The sequence below is a fragment of the Octopus sinensis genome, linkage group LG2 (genome assembly GCF_006345805.1).
Source record: "Octopus sinensis linkage group LG2, ASM634580v1, whole genome shotgun sequence".
Classification (NCBI taxonomy): domain Eukaryota; kingdom Metazoa; phylum Mollusca; class Cephalopoda; order Octopoda; family Octopodidae; genus Octopus; species Octopus sinensis.
Genome location: NC_042998.1, coordinates 20598117 through 20610616, shown reverse-complemented (window position 1 = coordinate 20610616; position 12500 = coordinate 20598117). Strand labels below are relative to the sequence as shown.

General features: G+C 40.9%; 1 protein-coding gene across 2 annotated transcripts in view; it reads right to left on the bottom strand.

Annotated features, from left to right (window-relative positions):
• The window catches only part of LOC115232629 (spondin-1-like), a 62423-nt gene that overhangs the window by 41692 nt on the left and 8231 nt on the right, over window positions 1-12500 (bottom strand). The window lies entirely within an intron of this gene.

Below are 12500 nucleotides of genomic sequence, written 5' to 3'. Positions count from 1 at the left end.
AAGAGAGAGAGAGAGAATGCACAAACACACATACACACGCAAACACACACACAGACATATACATAAAGTGAATGTGAAAAAGATCGGAATGAATAAGTGAGGGATTGATAGAGAGAGAGAGAGAGAGAGAGAGAGAGAGAGAGAGAGAGAGAGAGAGAGAGAGAGAGAGAGACAGAGACAGAGAGAGAGCCAGAGAGAGAGAGAGAGAGAGAGAAAGACAACGAGAGGGAGAGAGGGCATACATATTGGAGTGAAAAAACGAAAAATGTAGAAGAGGGAGGGGTGAACGATATATATATATATATATATATATATATATATATATATATATATATATATATATATATATATAGCAGACTCCTGGTCACAGGATCGCGGTTTCGATTCCTAGACTGGCGTTGTGAGTGTTTATTGAGCGAAAACACCTCAAGCTCCGGAGCTACCTGGAGCTTGAGGTGGCTCCGGCAGGGGCCGGTGCTGGTGAACCCGGCTGTATTCTTTCTCCACAACTTTCTCTTGCTCTTTCTTCCTGTTTCTCTGTACATGTATTTCAAAGGACTAGCCTTGTCACACTCTGCGTCACACTGAATCGCCCCAAGAACTGCGTGAAAGGTACACGTGTCTGTGGAGTGCTGAGCCACTTGCACGTTAATTTCAGGCTGTTCCGTTGATCGGATCAACTGGAACCCTCGTCGTCATAACGGACGGAGTGCCTCATCATATATATATATATATATATACATACATATATATATATATATATATATATATATATATATATATATATATATAGAGAGAGAGAGAGAGGAGAGAGAGAGAGAGAGAGAGAGGAGAGAGAGAGTAACAGAGAAGAAGAGCAATAAGAGGAGAGATATTTGGTAAAAAAAATAGACAGTGGGCGATTCCAAAAAGAAGACAATTCTAAATTCCAATCTTAAATAAGTAAACAAATAAATAAATGAATGAATAAATAAATAAATAAAAAAGAACAAACAAAGCTTAAAAGAAAGCCGAAATGAAAGCCACTGTCAGTCTGACTTTTGACTAAAGGACATCGACATACATTTTTGGGGAAGGGTGACACTTGAATAAATATGTTCCATTCTTTGAATTCTATCAAGCACGAAAAGGTGAATGGCTCGCTGGGGATTGAACCCAGACCGCTTTTTAACCGTGCCTAGCATGGATTTTCTTCTAAAATTGCTAAATAAATCCTTTCTGTTATGGGCACAAGACCTGAAACTTTGTGGGAAAGGGGCTAGTCGACTACATCGACCCCAGTGCGTAATTGGTATTTATTTCGAGCTGGCAGAACCGTTAGCACGCCGGACGAAATGCTTAGCGGTATTTCGTCTGCCGTTATGTTTCTGAGTTCAAATTCCGCCGAGGTCGACTTTACCTTTCATCCTTTCGGGGTCGATAAATTAAGTACCAGTTACGCACTGGGGTCGATGTAATCGACTTAATACCTATGTCTGTCCTTGTTTGTTCCCTCTGTGTTTAGCCCCCTGTGGGTAATAAAGAAATAGGTATTTATTTCATTGACCCTGAAGAGATAAAAGGCAAAGTCGACCTCGATGGAATTTGAACTCAGAACCTAAAGACGAACGAAATGCCGCTAAGGATTTTTTTCCCGGCGTTCTAACGATTCTGCCAGTTCGCCGCCCTTAGCTTCAAACAATAATAATCCTTTCTGCTAAAAGCACAAGCCCTGAAATTTTCAGGGAGGGGACCCAGTCGATTGCATTAACAGTAGTGTTTCACTAGGACTTAATTTATCGACCCCGAAATGATGAAGAGCAAAGCCGACCTCGGGAGTATTTGAACTCAAATGCAGACGGACGAAATGGCACTAAGTATTTTGTCCGGCGTGCTAACGATTCTGCCAGCTCGCGGTTTAATTGCAAAATTAATACTCTCTCCTACTACAGGTGTGGAGGCACATGGCCTAGTGGTTAGAGCAGCGGACTCACGGTCGAGGGATCACGGGTTCGAATCTCGGACCGGGCGATGTGTGTGTGTATGAGCGAAACACCTAAGCTCCACGCGGCTCCGGCAGAAGGTAATGGCGAACTTCTGCTGACTCTTTCGCCACAACTTTCTCTCACTCTTTCCTCCTGCATCTTGCAGCTCACCTTTGACTGACCGGCGTCCCGTCCAGGTGGGGAACCTATACGCCAAGGAAACCAGGAAACCGGCCCTAATGAACCAGACGTGGCTCGATAAGGAACAAACAATCTCTTGCCGTATCGCAGTTCACCTATCGCGGTTTATTATTTAAGCTTACGTCGATTCCTCCGTGGTGTTGTTTTGAATTTATAATAAAATGTATACAAATTATAAAAAAATATACAGTACTGCTTCTACTTTGCGGATTTTCACCTATTGCGTGGGGGTTTTTGGAACGTAATACATTGCGATAGTCGAGGGATTGCTGCATATCTAATAGACCGCGCCGACCACATAAAAAACTATCTCGTTGGTTTAGAAGGAAATTAGCTTTAATTTGTTGTGAATGTGTGATTAATTAGATTAGGGATAATTAGTTATATCGTGAATAATTACAAATACAGTGAGGGACTTCATAGAGCGAGATGTAAACTCACGCAGAGTCAAAGAAGGAACCTTATGATCGTTTGAAGAAACATCATGGTTGCTAGAAACAGCAGTAAAATCCCCATCAAACCACACCATTCAGTCTCAAAAATGGACGAACCCATTGTTATTCTTTCATTCTTTTAGGTATTTCAGTAATTAGACTGTGGCCATGTTGGGGTACTGCTTTAAAGAATTTTAGTCGAACGAATCGACCCAGTGTTTAGTTTTTAAGGCCTGGTGCTAATTCTATCGGTCTGTATTTGCCGAACCGCTAAGTTACGGGGACGTAAACGCATCAACATTGGTTAAGGTAGGGGACAAACACACACACACACATACACGCACACACACATACACACACACGCATACGACACAAGCATACACACATACACGCACACACGCAAAATTAAGTATCAGTTGCGTACTGGGGTCGATCTAATGGATTGCCCCCTCCCCCAAAACTTCGGGCTTTGTGCCTAGAGTAGAAAAGAATACTTTATGATAACCGAGAACCATATCATTTGTTATTGGAAGGCGGCGAGCTGGCAGAAACGTTAGCACGCCGGGCGAAATCCGTAGCCGTATTTCGTCTGCCGCTACGTTCAGAGTTCAAATTCCGCCGAGGTCGACTTTGCCTTTCATCCTTTCGGGGTCGATAAATTAAGTACCAGTTACTCACTGGGGGTTGATATAATCGACTTAATCCGTTTGTCTGTCCTTGTTCGTCCCCTCTGTTTTTAGCCCCTTGTGGGTAGTAAAGAAATAGGTATTTCGTCTGTCTTTACGTTCTGAATTCAAATTCCGCCAAAGGTCGACTTTGCCTTTCATCCTTTCGGGGTCGATAAATTAAGTACCAGTTACTCACTGGGGGTCGATATAATCGACTTAATCCGTTTGTCTGTCCTTGTTTGTCCCCTCTGTGTGTAGCCCCTTGTGAGTAGTAAAGAAATAGGTATTTCGCCCGTTGCTACGTTGTGCTCAAATTTTCGCCGAGATCAACTTTGCCTTTCATCCTTTCGAACACCGGTCGTCACGTGGTGAAAGTAGACAAACATACATATATACGACAGGCTTCTTTCTGTTTCCGTCTACCAAATCTACTCACAAATCTTTGGTTGGTCCGGGTTATAACAGAAAGCACTTACCCAAGGTAGCACGCAACGGGATAGAACCCGGAATCACGTGGTCGTGGAGAAATTTTCCTACTAAACAGCCATGCCTACACCTAGTTACTCTTTACTCTTTTACTTGTTTCAGTCATTTGACTGCGGGCATGCTGGAGCACCGCCTTTAGTCGGGCAAATCTATCCCAGGACTTATTCTTTGTAAGCCTAGTACTTATTGTATTGGTCTCTTTTGCCGAACCGCTAAGTTACACACCAGCATCGGTTGTCAAGCGATGTTGGGGGGACAAATACAGACACACAAACAAACACACACAGACACACACACACACACACACACACATATATATATATGTACATATATACGACGGGCTTCTTTCAGTTTCCATCTACCAAATCCACTCGCAAGGCTTTGGTCGACCCGAGGCTATAGTAGAAGACACTTACGTAAGGTGCCACGCAGTGGGACTGAACCCGGAACCATGTGGTTGGTAAGGTTTTCTTCGCAACCCTGTTCTCAGTAGTTTTAAGCTAAGACAACTTACTTTTGGGAAGTAGTTCTGTTGAAAAGAAATCTAGAAAAGAGAACGTAAACCCGGATCTCCTGTAGGGTTAGGCTCAAAGCCATGGCCACGGAGGAGGTGACGGAATACAGAGCGTCTCAGGATGATTGTGGAGCATAGAAGAACCATTGATATATTAACGATAATACCGGCACAATGGCTGTCGAGGAGATATCTTAATAAAACAACAGCCGACAGGCACGGCTTTATAGCTGTAGCTTTATCAAATCTCTCGGATATAATGTTCAGCCATTGAACCAAACGAGCATTGTCAAATCTTATTTCATCTTACTTTATTTACATAAGATCTCAAGGAAGATCAAAAATTTGTTAATATAATAAACGAAAGACTCGAGTTTATTTATCACGGTAGATTCGAATAAAGTGTTCTATGCCAACGTGGTATTTGAGAATGAACAATTCAGGTGATAATACAAGCAAACACAAATGATACTGATGTCGAAGAAAATGCTTATCAAGTTAATGGTGATAACCACATCGACGCGATGATAAGGACGGTTGCTGAAAGAATAATGTTTTTGCATAGGCATAAAACCTGAAATTTTGAAGGAAGTGGCTAATCAACACCTTCGACTCCAATACATGACTGGTAATTTATTTTGTCGACCACGAAAGAATACTTTATGATAACCAGTATTTCGCCCGTTGCTACGTTGTGTTCAAATACCGCCGAGGTCAACTTTGCCTTTCGGGGTCGATAAATTATGTAACAGTTACGCATTGGGGTCAGTGTAATAGATTAACCTTCTCCCAAAAATTTCAGGCTTTGTGCCTGGAGTATAAAGGATTTGTTTGTTATTGTGTTGCGGCCAAGCTGGAGGAGTCACCTTCAAGGGTTTTTGTCGAACGGATCAACTCCAGTACTTATTTTCTTAAAGCTTGATACTTATTCTATAGGTGTCTCTTTTAACAGAACTACTAAGTTATGGAGACGTAAACGAACCAACACCGGTCGTCAAGTGGTGAAGGTAGACAAACATACATATATATATGATAGGCTTCTTTCTGTTTTTGTAAATACCACAAGGTATTTTCCGACGCTCTAGCGATTTAGTCGATTCACTGCCCTTAATAAAGGCTTCAAATTTTGGCACAAAGTCAGTAATTTCGGGCGATTGGCTAAGTCGATTACATCGACCCCAGTACTCAACTTATCGACCCTGAATGGATGAAAGACAAAATCGACCTCGGTGAATTTTAATTCAGAACGTAAAAACGGACCAAACGCCGCTAAGCATTTTGCATGGCGCCTTAATGTTTCTTATTTCTTCACTGCCCACAAGGGGCTAAACATAGAGGGGACAAACAAGGACAAACAAACGGATTAAGTCGATTACATCGACCCCTGTGTGTAACTGGTACTTATTTAATCGATCCCGAAAGGATGAAAGGCAAAGTCGACCTCGGCGGAATTTGAACTCAGAACGTAACGTACTACCCACAAGGGACTAAACACAGAGAGGACAAACAAGGACAGACAAACGGATTAAGTCGATTACATCGACCCCAGTGCGTAACTGGTACTTAATTTATCGACCTCGAAAGGATGACAGGCAAAGTGGACCTCGGCAGAATTTGAACTTAGAACGTAAAGACAGACGAAATACCGCTAAGAATTTCGCCCGGCGTGCTAACGTTTCTGCCACCTTGCTGCCTTCACTGCCATTAATAATGATAAATGTTTCAAATGTTGGCACAAAGCCAGTGCGAGTGTTCCTTCTTCCTTCTATTGTTGTGGACCGAAAGCCCTTAGATCAGTGATTCCCAAGGTGGGGCGTACGCCCCACTGGTGGGGCCTGAGAAAATTCAGGTGGGGCGCGGGGCATAGACGTGGGCTGTGAAAATATTTGTACATGACGAGCGGTCATCGCGGGCACAACCTTAGATTCCGTCTTTCCTTTGAAGCCTCCACATCGGAAACTCTCGCACCCCAGCGAGACAAAGAAGATCCCGCACTGAGCAATAAACTTACTATTCAGATAAGCCAATCAATTGCCTCAATTAGTTTGCCTCAATTAGTCTTTTGTTAGCCCTGTGGTTTTAGTGCAGTTGATAATTTGCTCGAAGCCAAGAGAAACCGGCTTGAGATTACAAAACATGGCGATTTACGACTGAAATTAACAAAGTTGTCTCCTCAAATTAAAAACTTGTGCTGTATGCATCAGGCACAGGGTTCTCACTAAATTAGTCGAGCTGACCGTCAAATAATTGAACTGAAAAAACGTGTTTCTTTATTCTTTATAAATGACATTTTTTAAACATGAGAATCGTAATAATTTTATCGATTTAATTGGGTGTTATGCACTTTCAGTGCCTGTTGTTTCAATTCTCAAACTTTTTTTGTATTTTGAATACAATTTTTTTAATTTTTTTTGATTTTTTTTCAATTGTAAGTAGGCCCACATGTACTTGTAAATGTGAGTGGACATGGGAAAAGGTGGGGCGTAAAAACTTTTGCTATGAAAAAGTGGGGCGCCGGGAAAAAAGGTTGGGAAACACTGCCTTAGATGTTTTGTGTCACTGCATAAATAACACCTTAGCCTTCTGCCCGCAACCAACACGAACAATTGCAAAGCACTTGGCAGATTAATCAGGTTTGGGATCGCTTCCATACTTTTGTTTGGATCAAAAACTCCATCCCATGTTCTGACTAATTTACTATTTGCGGCTTGTGGGTTTGTAATATGCTTGTCATTTTCCTTCGATATCGAGCAAAAAGACAGCTACTAGCCAGCAGATATCTATTTCTGATGGAGCATCGACCACCTTTATATTTATATTTATCTCTCTCCGACCGAGGCAGATCGTTATGAAGACCTGTTCGGCACACTACAGAATTATTAGAGAATTTTTCTTGCCTTCTTCTTGGTCGAAATCTCACTTCTGTGTTAAACGCTTTGGTACCTCAGATTAGTTTAAGATATTTCCCAGTTTGGTTTTGTATCGGTTGCTTTACTTTTCATGAAAGCAGTCCTAAACAACTATATAATACTTTATCGTGTGTCTTCTTGGACCTGTTGCGACATGCCTATGGGCTTCGTATATTTTACCCCAGTGTCACTTTGATGGTATGCACTGATCTCTCACTCAATAATAATAATAATAATAATAATAATAATAATAAAGACAAAAATCTTGCCTCCTTATTGATATGACTGTCCCAATTGACATAAATGTATCTGTCAAGACCTACCAAAAACTGAGCAAGTATAAAAAGATCTCGAAATAGAAATTGGGAAAATGCGGAACCTCAAAACTAAAACATTACTTGTTGTCATAGCTGCCCTAGGAATGATAACAAAAGGGGCTGATTCCTGCCTAGCTCAGATATCAGGAAACCCCCAAATAACAGAAATTCAAAAGATAGTGCTCATGGGAACTACCCATCTCCTACGTAAAATACTGTCTATGTAATCTCAAATTTTTAAACAAACTTATAATTTTTTAATGTTTTCTTAAACATTCTCTAGAACAATACTACGTGCAAAACCAAATATATGACACCCTAGGCATAACACCAACATGAACTTCTAACTTGTTGTCTCTTGAGGTCTCTGGGTGAGAATTGGAGTCAACTTGTACAAATAAAAAGCAGAAGTCAAACGTATAATAATAATAATAATAATAATAATAATAATAATAATAATAATAATAATGATCAGAATTCAAATTTTGACCAAAGATCAGCTATGTTTTAGGAGGAGGGTATTAGCCGATTACATAGAACTAAGTCTGGTACAACATTTTAATTTAGAGACTCCTAAAAGATGAAAGACAAAGCTGACCTCGCCAGGAAATGAATTCATAACACGAAGATCTGTAACTAAAACACGGCAATTCATTTTGTCCGACACTATAGCGATTGTGTAATAACAACAATAACAACAATACTAAAGACAACGACGATGACCTCGGCAACGACAACAACAAAAATAGCAACAACATCCTGGGAACATGAAAGCTGTAGGTCAACAGAGCTGGTTAAGTTGAAATGTAAATATGAGATGAAGAGAAGTCTGTTCTGTTTGAAGAACACGTTCAGTAAGTCAACAGTTTGGTGATTAAAGTAAGTGGCGATCAATGAAGTCATTACCTAATTACTTCCAGCTAATTATCTACGTGACCAACCAACAGGAAAATATACACATACACATATACTCATACATACATGCTTACATGCATACACACATGCATATTTGTTGTTGTTGCTGTTGTTGTTGTTGTTATCATCATTATTATTACCTCCGTCTTAGCGAAGGCAGAGGTATTGTTTTCAGTTGTATTTGTTTGTTTCTTTGTTTGTTCGTAGACAAGATATCTCAAGAACTGCTTGATGGATTCGGATGAAACTTTCAGGGATGTTTGTCCCAGTGACTGGAACGAATACATTACAATTTGAGATCGATCCGGTACTGGACAAGGATTCTGGATTATATTTCCTGTTCTTTTTACTTAATTTTTGAGAGCGGTCGGGCTCATTTTTAGTATTCTCGTTTGTGAGAGCAGTCGAGTATATTTCAGATATTCTCATTTTAAAAATCATCTCAGGCTAACTGTTGAGAGGATGTTGGTGTTGCCTTGACGGAGGTTTGCGCTCTCTGAGTGCTCTTGTTATTATTATTATGGAGATATTAGGCGTAGGAGTGGCAGTGTGGTAAGTATCTTGCTTACGAACCACATGGTTCCGGGTTCAGTCCCACTGCGTGGCACTATGGACAAGTGTCTTCTACTATAGCCTCGGGCCGACCAAAGCCTTGTGAGTGAATTTGATAGACGGAAACTGAAAGAAGCTCGTCGTACACAACACACACACACACACCACACACACATATATATATATATAATATATATATATATATGTGTGTGTGTGTGTGTGTGTGTGTGTATATGCTTGTGTGTCTGTGGTTTGTCCCTCCAACATCGCTTGACAATCGATGCTGGTGTGTTTACGTTCCCGTAACTTAGCGGTTCGGCAAAAGAAGGCCGATAGAATAAGTACTAGGCTTACAAACAATAAGTCCTGGTGTCGATTTGCTCGACTAAAGGCGGTGCTCCAGCAAGGCCGCAGTCAAATGACCGAAACAAGTAAAGAGAGAGTATAGTTTTCGGATCACAGAAGAAGACATCTCGATGCAAATATCAATGTATGTAAATGAGGGAGTACAAAAGAGATTACAGAAGTGATGCTTTATCTTACGCTTAATATGCAAAACTAGCTGGCCCCGTGCCATCAAAAATGACGGCTAATTGTTGTATTTTATACATAAATATGGATGTTCAATCAAATGAATACACTTGTCAATATCATCTGGTGGTTGTCTTTTGGGATGTGACATCAATCAGCGTTTGTTACTGAAAGAACGCTAGTTCACACATACAAACATTCACATACTTCCCTTGTACACGCACACGCATACACACATACTCACACGGAGTTGAAACGCGGTTTGATTTTTGTTTTCAGCGTTGAATGTTCACCATCCCACTTCCATTGCACACACACTCACACACAGTGTGTGTGCTGGAAATAGTAAACAAATATCCCTTCAGTGACATTTGAATTCAGAGCGAAAGAACCGTCACTAAATCGTTACAAAGAAGCGCGTCAATATGGCCGCTTGACCTGCTGGAAATAGTAAGCAAATATCCCTCGAATCAGACAGAATCGTCTAAGAAAAGGAATCGTTGTACAATGTGATTCTAGGTTTCCTGCACATAGGAAAATGACGGGATGGTCACGCCTGGCTCATAAATCTGCTCTATCAGGGCGCATCTGGGGCTAAACAAAAACAACAATTACCACCACCACCACCACCACCACCACTACTACTACTACTACTACTACTACTACTACTACTACTACTACTACTACTACTACTGCTGCTGCTGCTTTCATGCCTTCTCGTCACCCCTACCGCGTCTCACAACCAAGGCTTCGCACCAACTCCTTGCCCATTCATTCCTCTACCGAGCATCCAGTTACTTGAGAAAAATATAGCTTCTATTTTCAGCTGACCGAGTGACCACATCGTAGCTCACTCGCTAGGCCATCCGTTTAAAGTATTACCCATATGAGTCCTTGCGCTCGACTCTGGAAGCTAATACCCCCCCACACACACACATAGACACGTAGTAATAAACATACACACACCAGCTATATAGTGTTTATATTTCTTACAGATGGAAACTTTACAATCTAATGGTGCCAGTTTACAGACTAGTGCGCTGAGCCACTGAACTGAATGTCATGTGTTATAAACGAAGATGTGAGAGCAAAGAGCCAGCAGTCTGACGAGTTAATGACACGGATAGATGCCGTTCTGTCACGCCAAACAGATGAAACCCGTGTGTAAAGAATCAGGCATTTCATTTAAAAACCTAAAAGCAAGCAAACAATAATAACAACAACTAGAACTGTACCAAAAAACAAAAAAGAAAAATCTGCATCAAATTTCAATCAACCATAAAAAAACACACACTTTCAAACCGTCATCACAACTTGAAACTTGTGTGATGTACAACAAAAACAAAAAGATAATGAAAATATATATCCTATTTTAGTATACATCTAAAGAAAATTTTGCATTATCTCGCTACACATGACTGAACAGAAGAAATTCTCACCTGAGGTGCAGGTGCATGGAGACGATACGATTATGCAAGCTACCGTCATATCGTAAAAGAATTTGCTGTATCTCACTAGACACATGTCTGAATATTTGCCTCTGTAAATTAACCGTGAATCTCTGGTATTACTCCTATCCACTTGTTAAATATTTCAGTCGGTGGATTGAAGTGGTGATGACATTTACCAAGCTGCTTGACTCGAACGTTATCATTTCTGTTTTTTCTTTTTTTGTTAACGATCTGCCTCGCACTTTTACTCTCTGGGTTCACTTACGATAGACTAATAAACATGTGTATTAATGTCATCAAAGCATTCTCAAAATTTTCGACAGAGGACGGTTGTTTGTAACTGATACCGTATCATGCTGTACAACTACTGCACTGGACAGCACGCACGCACGCACACGCACACGCACACACACACACACACACACACACACACACACACCACACACACACACAAATACACACACATGCACACACATACGGATACATATATATTTATATGTATGAATATATGTATGTATATAGGTATGTATGTATGCATGTATGTGTGTGCGTATATATATGTATATATCTCTCTATCTCTCTCTCTATCTATCTATCTATCTATCTATCTATCTATCTATCTATCTATCTATCTATCTGTCTGTCTGTCTGTCTGTCTGTCTGTCTGTCTGTCTGTCTGTCTACATGTTCAGGTATGCAACAGATGAGGAGATTGACAAAGGTAAGCAGTCTAGATTGACTTTTAGTTCTTGCACGGAATCAGTTTCTGAATTATTACAAACACAGAAGGGTGCTCAATACACGACCGTGGCAGAAGTGTGTGGAATCTGGAAATATATCTCTACGGGCATTATTTATGGTTTTACTCTTCATCACACAGAGTTCCACACAATTCCCTTGGCACGAAGCCATCACCGATTATCGAAAGGAAAAGAAGAGATATTGGCTTGTAGCGTAATTGTTATGAAATAGGCGCAGGAGTGGCTGTGTGGTAAGTAGCTTGCTAACCAACCACATGGTTCCGGGTTCAGTCCCACTGCGTGACATCTTGGGCAAGTGTCTTCTGCTATGGCTCCAGGCCGACCAATGCCTTGTGAGTGCATTTGGTAGACGGAAACTGAAAGAAGCCTGTCGTATATATGTATATATATATATGTGTTCGTGTGTCTGTGTTTGTGTGTCTGTGTTTGTGTGTCTGTGTTTGTCCCCCTAGCATTGCCTGACAACCGATGCTGGTGTGTTTATGTCCCCGTCACTTAGCGGTTCGGCAAAAAAGAGACCGATAGAATAAGTACTGAGCTTACAAATGAATAAGTCCCGGGGTCGATTTCCTCGACTAAAGGCGGTGCTCCAGCATGGCCGCAGTCAAATGACTGAAACAAGTAAAAGAGTAAAGAGTAAAGAGAGTAAATTATCGGCACTGTCAGCCGGAGTTTTATCCAGCATGTCAGGTAATTCCTTCTTAAAGTTATTTAATACAAAAGCCAAGAGGAGATGAAAATTCTTATTTAGAGTCGAGTTGGGGGTTTTGGACTTTGAAAACTTATTTTACCGTAGG